Below are 13,669 nucleotides of genomic sequence, written 5' to 3' on the forward strand. Positions count from 1 at the left end.
CATGCTGTTTAATTTGAATTATCTTAAACAAGCCAAAAGTCCGTGTTTTGATGTGCATTGAGTGAGGCGTGTGTATGTGTGAAGGTAGACAAGTGCAAAAAGGCATGGGTCCAACTTTATTGGACGGGCTACCCACAGACGCCTATTCACGGGTGCGATCCCACTACTGCGCGACACGGGGACTTTTGCCTGCTGCATTTCTGCCCTGGGCCGATGCGTCCCTCCTTAGACAACCTGGTGACATCAGACTCCTCCGATGACCCCATATTGATGCCAGGCTTAGTGCGGACACCCGATCGACATAGTACGCCTGAAGACAGAACCCCCGTCCTCAAATCGTCCCCAAACCAGGCTTCCAAGTAGCTAGATTACAGGAGCGCGCCGCAACTCCCAGCCAATAGACACCTCGCATTTTGCTGTATTTCACTTTATATCATAATCTTGGCCCCCATTTACAAACTACATCTAACATTGGTGGAGCATTACCCAATCAAACATAAATGCTGTCTTTTCAGTTGTGCAACGTATCATCATTTAGTCAGTATTTACATCCATATTGTGTACATTTCACGTCGACGCATTCAGGAAGTAAGCCTCCATATCAAGACCTAATTATCCAGCTCAGTATAAACGTTGTATCGAGTCTGGGTAAGGAGCCGTAGTTGAAATGTTTCTACATCCACAGTACTTAACTTAGAACTCGACTCCAACTATCTTCTCTCCCACAAATACACAAAGACGGGTGTACGTTGAACGTGTAACAGCGAAATATTGATAAGATGTCATTTTACGTTCGCCGTCACACACAAGGGACGCAAATCTTCTTTAGCTAACTCCTTGAGGTGTTGGAAGACAATGACTGTCGCGGGTTTTGATTTTGAGAGATCTTATCGTTTCATCTTGGCTGTGTGTACCTGTACCTTGGAAATAACAGGCGGCTGATCAACATGAGAGTACAAGAAAATAGCCAATGTGCAGATCTAAACACATACTCAACAGTGATACTTCATTAGACTCCTACAGTCCACGTGTAGTACATGGAAAACATACCACCCGTTCATGGGAATCATGTATGTGTAAACGAAGCACAGGAGTTTGTTTGAAATGGGGTTGGGGCTGGGTGGGAGTGGTTTTGCTGGTCGGGGGTTCTTGGAGACATTAGCATGGACGTGAGGCCACCGGGATTGTACACTTTACAGTGACTGCATGGGAATCTCGTACATTCCTCAGCAGCTTTGGCGTTGACGAGCTGTTTAAACAGTGTACCTCGCTACATTGACCATCACCTCAGTGGATACAGATGATAGTGGATGTATAATAGTGGGCACAGTAACTTGATTTGTTCAGAAGGGTGATGGTTGAATATCTATGTATGACTCTTTCGTGCACCACGATACACTGCATTAGAACAGTGTGATTTTCAGTCACTTGTGCGTTCACACAACCAGTAGCATCAATTAATGATCTCCAAATCAAACCGTGTGTAAATGGGTGTACAAAACACACGCACGCACGCACGCACGCACGCACGCACGCACGCATGCGCACCTACACTCCCGAAGGAACACATGGCAAGAGAATGATAAAGGTGAGACAAATAGCATTGATTGCATGCTGTTTAATTTGAATTATCTTAAACAAGCCAAAAGTCCGTGTTTTGATGTGCATTGAGTGAGGCGTGTGTATGTGTGAAGGTAGACAAGTGCAAAAAGGCATGGGTCCAACTTTATTGGACGGGCTACCCACAGACGCCTATTCACGGGTGCGATCCCACTACTGCGCGACACGGGGACTTTTGCCTGCTGCATTTCTGCCCTGGGCCGATGCGTCCCTCCTTAGACAACCTGGTGACATCAGACTCCTCCGATGACCCCATATTGATGCCAGGCTTAGTGCGGACACCCGATCGACATAGTACGCCTGAAGACAGAATCCCCGTCCTCAAATCGTCCCCAAACCAGGCTTCCAAGTAGCTAGATTACAGGAGCGCGCCGCAACTCCCAGCCAATAGACACCTCGCATTTTGCTGTATTTCACTTTATATCATAATCTTGGCCCCATTCACAAACTACATCTAACATTGGTGGAGCATTACCCAATCAAACATAAATGCTGTCTTTTCAGTTGTGCAACGTATCATCATTTAGTCAGTATTTACATCCATATTGTGTACATTTCACGTCGACGCATTCAGGAAGTAAGCCTCCATATCAAGACCTAATTATCCAGCTCAGTATAAACGTTGTATCGAGTCTGGGTAAGGAGCCGTAGTTGAAATGTTTCTACATCCACAGTACTTAACTTAGAACTCGACTCCAACTATCTTCTCTCCCACAAATACACAAAGACGGGTGTACGTTGAACGTGTAACAGCGAAATATTGATAAGATGTCATTTTACGTTCGCCGTCACACACAAGGGACGCAAATCTTCTTTAGCTAACTCCTTGAGGTGTTGGAAGACAATGACTGTCGCGGGTTTTGATTTTGAGAGATCTTATCGTTTCATCTTGGCTGTGTGTACCTGTACCTTGGAAATAACAGGCGGCTGATCAACATGAGAGTACAAGAAAATAGCCAATGTGCAGATCTAAACACATACTCAACAGTGATACTTCATTAGACTCCTACAGTCCACGTGTAGTACATGGAAAACATACCACCCGTTCATGGGAATCATGTATGTGTAAACGAAGCACAGGAGTTTGTTTGAAATGGGGTTGGGGCTGGGTGGGAGTGGTTTTGCTGGTCGGGGGTTCTTGGAGACATTAGCATGGACGTGAGGCCACCGGGATTGTACACTTTACAGTGACTGCATGGGAATCTCGTACATTCCTCAGCAGCTTTGGCGTTGACGAGCTGTTTAAACAGTGTACCTCGCTACATTGACCATCACCTCAGTGGATACAGATGATAGTGGATGTATAATAGTGGGCACAGTAACTTGATTTGTTCAGAAGGGTGATGGTTGAATATCTATGTATGACTCTTTCGTGCACCACGATACACTGCATTAGAACAGTGTGATTTTCAGTCACTTGTGCGTTCACACAACCAGTAGCATCAATTAATGATCTCCAAATCAAACCGTGTGTAAATGGGTGTACAAAACACACGCACGCACGCACGCACGCACGCACGCACGCACGCACGCACGCACGCATGCGCACCTACACTCCCGAAGGAACACATGGCAAGAGAATGATAAAGGTGAGACAAATAGCATTGATTGCATGCTGTTTAATTTGAATTATCTTAAACAAGCCAAAAGTCCGTGTTTTGATGTGCATTGAGTGAGGCGTGTGTATGTGTGAAGGTAGACAAGTGCAAAAAGGCATGGGTCCAACTTTATTGGACGGGCTACCCACAGACGCCTATTCACGGGTGCGATCCCACTACTGCGCGACACGGGGACTTTTGCCTGCTGCATTTCTGCCCTGGGCCGATGCGTCCCTCCTTAGACAACCTGGTGACATCAGACTCCTCCGATGACCCCATATTGATGCCAGGCTTAGTGCGGACACCCGATCGACATAGTACGCCTGAAGACAGAACCCCCGTCCTCAAATCGTCCCCAAACCAGGCTTCCAAGTAGCTAGATTACAGGAGCGCGCCGCAACTCCCAGCCAATAGACACCTCGCATTTTGCTGTATTTCACTTTATATCATAATCTTGGCCCCATTTACAAACTACATCTAACATTGGTGGAGCATTACCCAATCAAACATAAATGCTGTCTTTTCAGTTGTGCAACGTATCATCATTTAGTCAGTATTTACATCCATATTGTGTACATTTCACGTCGACGCATTCAGGAAGTAAGCCTCCATATCAAGACCTAATTATCCAGCTCAGTATAAACGTTGTATCGAGTCTGGGTAAGGAGCCGTAGTTGAAATGTTTCTACATCCACAGTACTTAACTTAGAACTCGACTCCAACTATCTTCTCTCCCACAAATACACAAAGACGGGTGTACGTTGAACGTGTAACAGCGAAATATTGATAAGATGTCATTTTACGTTCGCCGTCACACACAAGGGACGCAAATCTTCTTTAGCTAACTCCTTGAGGTGTTGGAAGACAATGACTGTCGCGGGTTTTGATTTTGAGAGATCTTATCGTTTCATCTTGGCTGTGTGTACCTGTACCTTGGAAATAACAGGCGGCTGATCAACATGAGAGTACAAGAAAATAGCCAATGTGCAGATCTAAACACATACTCAACAGTGATACTTCATTAGACTCCTACAGTCCACGTGTAGTACATGGAAAACATACCACCCGTTCATGGGAATCATGTATGTGTAAACGAAGCACAGGAGTTTGTTTGAAATGGGGTTGGGGCTGGGTGGGAGTGGTTTTGCTGGTCGGGGGTTCTTGGAGACATTAGCATGGACGTGAGGCCACCGGGATTGTACACTTTACAGTGACTGCATGGGAATCTCGTACATTCCTCAGCAGCTTTGGCGTTGACGAGCTGTTTAAACAGTGTACCTCGCTACATTGACCATCACCTCAGTGGATACAGATGATAGTGGATGTATAATAGTGGGCACAGTAACTTGATTTGTTCAGAAGGGTGATGGTTGAATATCTATGTATGACTCTTTCGTGCACCACGATACACTGCATTAGAACAGTGTGATTTTCAGTCACTTGTGCGTTCACACAACCAGTAGCATCAATTAATGATCTCCAAATCAAACCGTGTGTAAATGGGTGTACAAAACACACGCACGCACGCACGCACGCACGCACGCACGCACGCATGCGCACCTACACTCCCGAAGGAACACATGGCAAGAGAATGATAAAGGTGAGACAAATAGCATTGATTGCATGCTGTTTAATTTGAATTATCTTAAACAAGCCAAAAGTCCGTGTTTTGATGTGCATTGAGTGAGGCGTGTGTATGTGTGAAGGTAGACAAGTGCAAAAAGGCATGGGTCCAACTTTATTGGACGGGCTACCCACAGACGCCTATTCACGGGTGCGATCCCACTACTGCGCGACACGGGGACTTTTGCCTGCTGCATTTCTGCCCTGGGCCGATGCGTCCCTCCTTAGACAACCTGGTGACATCAGACTCCTCCGATGACCCCATATTGATGCCAGGCTTAGTGCGGACACCCGATCGACATAGTACGCCTGAAGACAGAATCCCCGTCCTCAAATCGTCCCCAAACCAGGCTTCCAAGTAGCTAGATTACAGGAGCGCGCCGCAACTCCCAGCCAATAGACACCTCGCATTTTGCTGTATTTCACTTTATATCATAATCTTGGCCCCATTCACAAACTACATCTAACATTGGTGGAGCATTACCCAATCAAACATAAATGCTGTCTTTTCAGTTGTGCAACGTATCATCATTTAGTCAGTATTTACATCCATATTGTGTACATTTCACGTCGACGCATTCAGGAAGTAAGCCTCCATATCAAGACCTAATTATCCAGCTCAGTATAAACGTTGTATCGAGTCTGGGTAAGGAGCCGTAGTTGAAATGTTTCTACATCCACAGTACTTAACTTAGAACTCGACTCCAACTATCTTCTCTCCCACAAATACACAAAGACGGGTGTACGTTGAACGTGTAACAGCGAAATATTGATAAGATGTCATTTTACGTTCGCCGTCACACACAAGGGACGCAAATCTTCTTTAGCTAACTCCTTGAGGTGTTGGAAGACAATGACTGTCGCGGGTTTTGATTTTGAGAGATCTTATCGTTTCATCTTGGCTGTGTGTACCTGTACCTTGGAAATAACAGGCGGCTGATCAACATGAGAGTACAAGAAAATAGCCAATGTGCAGATCTAAACACATACTCAACAGTGATACTTCATTAGACTCCTACAGTCCGCGTGTAGTACATGGAAAACATACCACCCGTTCATGGGAATCATGTATGTGTAAACGAAGCACAGGAGTTTGTTTGAAATGGGGTTGGGGCTGGGTGGGAGTGGTTTTGCTGGTCGGGGGTTCTTGGAGACATTAGCATGGACGTGAGGCCACCGGGATTGTACACTTTACAGTGACTGCATGGGAATCTCGTACATTCCTCAGCAGCTTTGGCGTTGACGAGCTGTTTAAACAGTGTACCTCGCTACATTGACCATCACCTCAGTGGATACAGATGATAGTGGATGTATAATAGTGGGCACAGTAACTTGATTTGTTCAGAAGGGTGATGGTTGAATATCTATGTATGACTCTTTCGTGCACCACGATACACTGCATTAGAACAGTGTGATTTTCAGTCACTTGTGCGTTCACACAACCAGTAGCATCAATTAATGATCTCCAAATCAAACCGTGTGTAAATGGGTGTACAAAACACACGCACGCACGCACGCACGCACGCACGCACGCACGCACGCACGCACGCACGCATGCGCACCTACGCTCCCGAAGGAACACATGGCAAGAGAATGATAAAGGTGAGACAAATAGCATTGATTGCATGCTGTTTAATTTGAATTATCTTAAACAAGCCAAAAGTCCGTGTTTTGATGTGCATTGAGTGAGGCGTGTGTATGTGTGAAGGTAGACAAGTGCAAAAAGGCATGGGTCCAACTTTATTGGACGGGCTACCCACAGACGCCTATTCACGGGTGCGATCCCACTACTGCGCGACACGGGGACTTTTGCCTGCTGCATTTCTGCCCTGGGCCGATGCGTCCCTCCTTAGACAACCTGGTGACATCAGACTCCTCCGATGACCCCATATTGATGCCAGGCTTAGTGCGGACACCCGATCGACATAGTACGCCTGAAGACAGAACCCCCGTCCTCAAATCGTCCCCAAACCAGGCTTCCAAGTAGCTAGATTACAGGAGCGCGCCGCAACTCCCAGCCAATAGACACCTCGCATTTTGCTGTATTTCACTTTATATCATAATCTTGGCCCCATTTACAAACTACATCTAACATTGGTGGAGCATTACCCAATCAAACATAAATGCTGTCTTTTCAGTTGTGCAACGTATCATCATTTAGTCAGTATTTACATCCATATTGTGTACATTTCACGTCGACGCATTCAGGAAGTAAGCCTCCATATCAAGACCTAATTATCCAGCTCAGTATAAACGTTGTATCGAGTCTGGGTAAGGAGCCGTAGTTGAAATGTTTCTACATCCACAGTACTTAACTTAGAACTCGACTCCAACTATCTTCTCTCCCACAAATACACAAAGACGGGTGTACGTTGAACGTGTAACAGCGAAATATTGATAAGATGTCATTTTACGTTCGCCGTCACACACAAGGGACGCAAATCTTCTTTAGCTAACTCCTTGAGGTGTTGGAAGACAATGACTGTCGCGGGTTTTGATTTTGAGAGATCTTATCGTTTCATCTTGGCTGTGTGTACCTGTACCTTGGAAATAACAGGCGGCTGATCAACATGAGAGTACAAGAAAATAGCCAATGTGCAGATCTAAACACATACTCAACAGTGATACTTCATTAGACTCCTACAGTCCACGTGTAGTACATGGAAAACATACCACCCGTTCATGGGAATCATGTATGTGTAAACGAAGCACAGGAGTTTGTTTGAAATGGGGTTGGGGCTGGGTGGGAGTGGTTTTGCTGGTCGGGGGTTCTTGGAGACATTAGCATGGACGTGAGGCCACCGGGATTGTACACTTTACAGTGACTGCATGGGAATCTCGTACATTCCTCAGCAGCTTTGGCGTTGACGAGCTGTTTAAACAGTGTACCTCGCTACATTGACCATCACCTCAGTGGATACAGATGATAGTGGATGTATAATAGTGGGCACAGTAACTTGATTTGTTCAGAAGGGTGATGGTTGAATATCTATGTATGACTCTTTCGTGCACCACGATACACTGCATTAGAACAGTGTGATTTTCAGTCACTTGTGCGTTCACACAACCAGTAGCATCAATTAATGATCTCCAAATCAAACCGTGTGTAAATGGGTGTACAAAACACACGCACGCACGCACGCACGCACGCACGCACGCACGCACGCACGCACGCACGCATGCGCACCTACGCTCCCGAAGGAACACATGGCAAGAGAATGATAAAGGTGAGACAAATAGCATTGATTGCATGCTGTTTAATTTGAATTATCTTAAACAAGCCAAAAGTCCGTGTTTTGATGTGCATTGAGTGAGGCGTGTGTATGTGTGAAGGTAGACAAGTGCAAAAAGGCATGGGTCCAACTTTATTGGACGGGCTACCCACAGACGCCTATTCACGGGTGCGATCCCACTACTGCGCGACACGGGGACTTTTGCCTGCTGCATTTCTGCCCTGGGCCGATGCGTCCCTCCTTAGACAACCTGGTGACATCAGACTCCTCCGATGACCCCATATTGATGCCAGGCTTAGTGCGGACACCCGATCGACATAGTACGCCTGAAGACAGAACCCCCGTCCTCAAATCGTCCCCAAACCAGGCTTCCAAGTAGCTAGATTACAGGAGCGCGCCGCAACTCCCAGCCAATAGACACCTCGCATTTTGCTGTATTTCACTTTATATCATAATCTTGGCCCCATTTACAAACTACATCTAACATTGGTGGAGCATTACCCAATCAAACATAAATGCTGTCTTTTCAGTTGTGCAACGTATCATCATTTAGTCAGTATTTACATCCATATTGTGTACATTTCACGTCGACGCATTCAGGAAGTAAGCCTCCATATCAAGACCTAATTATCCAGCTCAGTATAAACGTTGTATCGAGTCTGGGTAAGGAGCCGTAGTTGAAATGTTTCTACATCCACAGTACTTAACTTAGAACTCGACTCCAACTATCTTCTCTCCCACAAATACACAAAGACGGGTGTACGTTGAACGTGTAACAGCGAAATATTGATAAGATGTCATTTTACGTTCGCCGTCACACACAAGGGACGCAAATCTTCTTTAGCTAACTCCTTGAGGTGTTGGAAGACAATGACTGTCGCGGGTTTTGATTTTGAGAGATCTTATCGTTTCATCTTGGCTGTGTGTACCTGTACCTTGGAAATAACAGGCGGCTGATCAACATGAGAGTACAAGAAAATAGCCAATGTGCAGATCTAAACACATACTCAACAGTGATACTTCATTAGACTCCTACAGTCCACGTGTAGTACATGGAAAACATACCACCCGTTCATGGGAATCATGTATGTGTAAACGAAGCACAGGAGTTTGTTTGAAATGGGGTTGGGGCTGGGTGGGAGTGGTTTTGCTGGTCGGGGGTTCTTGGAGACATTAGCATGGACGTGAGGCCACCGGGATTGTACACTTTACAGTGACTGCATGGGAATCTCGTACATTCCTCAGCAGCTTTGGCGTTGACGAGCTGTTTAAACAGTGTACCTCGCTACATTGACCATCACCTCAGTGGATACAGATGATAGTGGATGTATAATAGTGGGCACAGTAACTTGATTTGTTCAGAAGGGTGATGGTTGAATATCTATGTATGACTCTTTCGTGCACCACGATACACTGCATTAGAACAGTGTGATTTTCAGTCACTTGTGCGTTCACACAACCAGTAGCATCAATTAATGATCTCCAAATCAAACCGTGTGTAAATGGGTGTACAAAACACACGCACGCACGCACGCACGCACGCACGCACGCATGCGCACCTACACTCCCGAAGGAACACATGGCAAGAGAATGATAAAGGTGAGACAAATAGCATTGATTGCATGCTGTTTAATTTGAATTATCTTAAACAAGCCAAAAGTCCGTGTTTTGATGTGCATTGAGTGAGGCGTGTGTATGTGTGAAGGTAGACAAGTGCAAAAAGGCATGGGTCCAACTTTATTGGACGGGCTACCCACAGACGCCTATTCACGGGTGCGATCCCACTACTGCGCGACACGGGGACTTTTGCCTGCTGCATTTCTGCCCTGGGCCGATGCGTCCCTCCTTAGACAACCTGGTGACATCAGACTCCTCCGATGACCCCATATTGATGCCAGGCTTAGTGCGGACACCCGATCGACATAGTACGCCTGAAGACAGAACCCCCGTCCTCAAATCGTCCCCAAACCAGGCCTCCAAGTAGCTAGATTACAGGAGCGCGCCGCAACTCCCAGCCAATAGACACCTCGCATTTTGCTGTATTTCACTTTATATCATAATCTTGGCCCCATTTACAAACTACATCTAACATTGGTGGAGCATTACCCAATCAAACATAAATGCTGTCTTTTCAGTTGTGCAACGTATCATCATTTAGTCAGTATTTACATCCATATTGTGTACATTTCACGTCGACGCATTCAGGAAGTAAGCCTCCATATCAAGACCTAATTATCCAGCTCAGTATAAACGTTGTATCGAGTCTGGGTAAGGAACCGTAGTTGAAATGTTTCTACATCCACAGTACTTAAGTGATGTTTCACTAGACTCCTACAGTCGACGTGTAGTACATGGACAACATACCACCCGTTCATGGGAATCATGTGTATGTGAACGAAGCATTGGGGTCTGATTGAAATGTTGTCATTGTTTAAAGTTGCTGAAGCAAATGAGCCAGACCGGACATTCTTTAACATTGCAGGATTGTTTCGCGAGATTTGATCAGCTTTGAAATCGGATTACGTATATAAATATTGAGATAAGACAAGCAGTACCAAGCAGTCCTGTGAGCAATCATAGCAGCGTAATGGAAACATGGTTCGCTCATTTCCATTCATTGCTTTACAAGCTCAATTCCGCTTATTTAGTTAATAACAAGCGTGAAAGGATTTTGAACAACATTAATGATTCTGGGCCTGATTCCTGAGCTCGCAATTATTTGACTTATTTCAGACTAGACCCTCACACACGCAATGAGTGAGGCATTAATTTCATGCATTTATGCGTATAAGGGATAAGGACATGTGGCATTTGTGCTTGTAACGTTCAAATGCGTGGGTCTCCAGAGGCAGGAAAGTTTGTCCCGAATGTTTAGTCTATGCAACATCTGTCATATTTGGAATTTCACTTTCTTAGTAAAGTACAAATTCTAGTACTTTTTCGGTTGAGTCCCATCCGGGATTCGATCCCGCACCCTCAGAGTCAGGCACCTAATCGCCAGCACACAAAGTCAGCCGCCTAGCCCGCTCAGCCACCGCGACTTCCACTAGTATATGACAATCGAAACTCTCGCGTAAACAGGTGAGCAACGTATACAACTCTTTACCTGAAACATTATTTACACAATCATGTTTTTGCTTTTTTTTTTTGCTCTAGATTTCTTTGGAAATAAACATAAAATGCAGTCAAAAGTCAATCAAAACTAAATATGTTCGAAAAGTGTCAAAGTAACTAGTTATACATTCAATGTCTAAACTGAAACACCAATAAAAACTGAACACATATAGCATAAATCTAAAAATACTGACTGGGGGTAAATAAATAAAAACTGAACACATATAACATAAATCTAAAAATACTGACTGTGGGTAACTAAATTACAAACATATTTCACAGAATGAAATTCCCGCCTTCACAGAAATCACTAAAAGGGTAAGTGCACCCAATACAGTGCAACACAGAATGGCCCTGCTAATTTCACTGTATACTAGCATTTAACATTCACCTATCTCTGCAAACACCCCTAAGTTCATTAAATGACACCCAAACCTTCAGAGCCTCGGTTATATATATATACAGAAATGGTTTCTAGGCTGCATATAATCCCACATAACATACGAGTAACAATATACAGAAGTCTAAACAAAAACCCAGCCTGAAATAAAAGACGGCAGCAAAAAATACAGTCCCCGAAAAATGTCATTTGACCGCAACGTCCTTCCGTCCTTCCGAGAGCGTACGTAAAATCTCCAAATCATCACCATCAACTAGCTCGGACTGGGGTCAGTGGGAGAGTAGTTTGTCGTGCCATATTGGACAGAGGGGTGAGGTTGCAGATCTGGATGGAGATGGGATTGGTAGTGCTGGATGTTGGGAAGGCTATGGCTTTGTGTGGACAGAGCTATACGTGGCCCCAAAATTAAAGGAACCCCTACAGTCATTTTCTCTGACCCGATACGACAGGGTAACTTTGCATCGCAATGACTCTAAAACCTGAGCCCCAAACCCAGAGCAATTGAACACACAGAACACGGTATTGTTAAATGCATGCATATCACGAGCACACGTGCATTGCACGTTTTGAAGAGTACTTAAGCCATGACATGCATGCGATTGTAAGAACTAACAAAATGCCACCACGACAGTACTTGACGTCAGCACAAAAATAGGGATGCTACAGTCTGGAGATTCTCAGAACCATGTAGCCAGGTTCTTTAGCAAGTCCGAAAGCGTCACCTCCCGGCATGTTGCTGTCCACCGTCAGACTAGTGACGTCAAAATGAGGCCTGGTCGTGGACGTCATCGCAAAACAACAGCCAGACAAGATCGCCTCGCGTAATTGCACTGCGTAACCGCTTCGTAACAGCACCAGAACTGAAGAGGCAGTTCCATGCTGCCACGGGAATACGACTTTCGAACAGTACAGTGCGTAACAGACTACGTGAAGGTGCTCTGAAATCAAGGCGTCCTGTTCATGGTGTCATCATGTCACGAGCTAACAGACAGGCTCGTTTGCCGTGGTTTCGACAACGTCAGGGTTGGCCAGTACGTCAATGGCATCACGTCATGTTCTCTGATGAGTCCAGGTTCTGTTTGAGATTCACAGACGGTCGCAAACGTGTTTGGCGACGACGTGGTGAGAGGTACAGTCGCAGCACTATCTTGGAGCATGATTCATTTGGGGGTGGAAGCATCATGGTCTGGGGTGGGGTTTCCTACGACAGGAGGACAGATTTGATTGTTGTTCCTGGTAATCTTACTGGTCAACGTTACGTCAATGAAATTGTACGCCCCATTGTTGTTCCAATGGCCCAGAGTTGGACGTAACTTCATCTTTCAAGATGATAATGCCCGACCCCACAGAGCTCGTGTTGTGATTGACTTTTTGGCACAAGAAGGCATTGTGACACTTCCATGGCCTGCCACATCTCCTGACCTGTCGCCAATAGAGCATTTGTGGAATGTTTTGTGCACGGCGCCCAGGACCAGCAAATCTCCAGGAACTTGGTGTAGCTCTTCAGTATGAGTGGCAGCAGATTACAAGAGCTACGATTCGTCGTATCATCTCCAGTATGCCCGCTAGGTGTCGTGCTTGTGTTGCTGCACACGGTGGTCACACTCGATATTGACTTATACCTCACATGAGTGCTACATTTCCTGAAATAAAACCTGATGATTGCTACGATTATTGAGGGTTCCCTTATTTCTTGTTCTGCATATATTTCTTCAGATTCCGAATAATGTTCACTGACTATATGAGATAATGAATTTCGGAAATCGCTGTCATACACCGTGAACACTTTAATACCGGCTGTCATGAACAAGTTGTTTCTTCAGTGTCGGACACTCACATCGGAAAATATGAGGCCAAACATCACTTAAAATGGTAACTCAGTGCACACATGAATGTAAGGTGTGAAATGAATAGAACGTTTAAATGTTTAAAACATGTAAAGCAAGGTGTATCATGTACCATACCAACTCCCACTGTATCATTTACTATACCTACTCCAGTGTATCATATACCATACACACTCCAACTGTATCAGCCCTGGTTGATAACAGATCGGACCATTGTTTGCCTTGTCCACTATC

This window comes from Haliotis asinina, chromosome 5 (genome assembly GCF_037392515.1).
Source record: "Haliotis asinina isolate JCU_RB_2024 chromosome 5, JCU_Hal_asi_v2, whole genome shotgun sequence".
NCBI lineage: Eukaryota > Metazoa > Mollusca > Gastropoda > Lepetellida > Haliotidae > Haliotis > Haliotis asinina.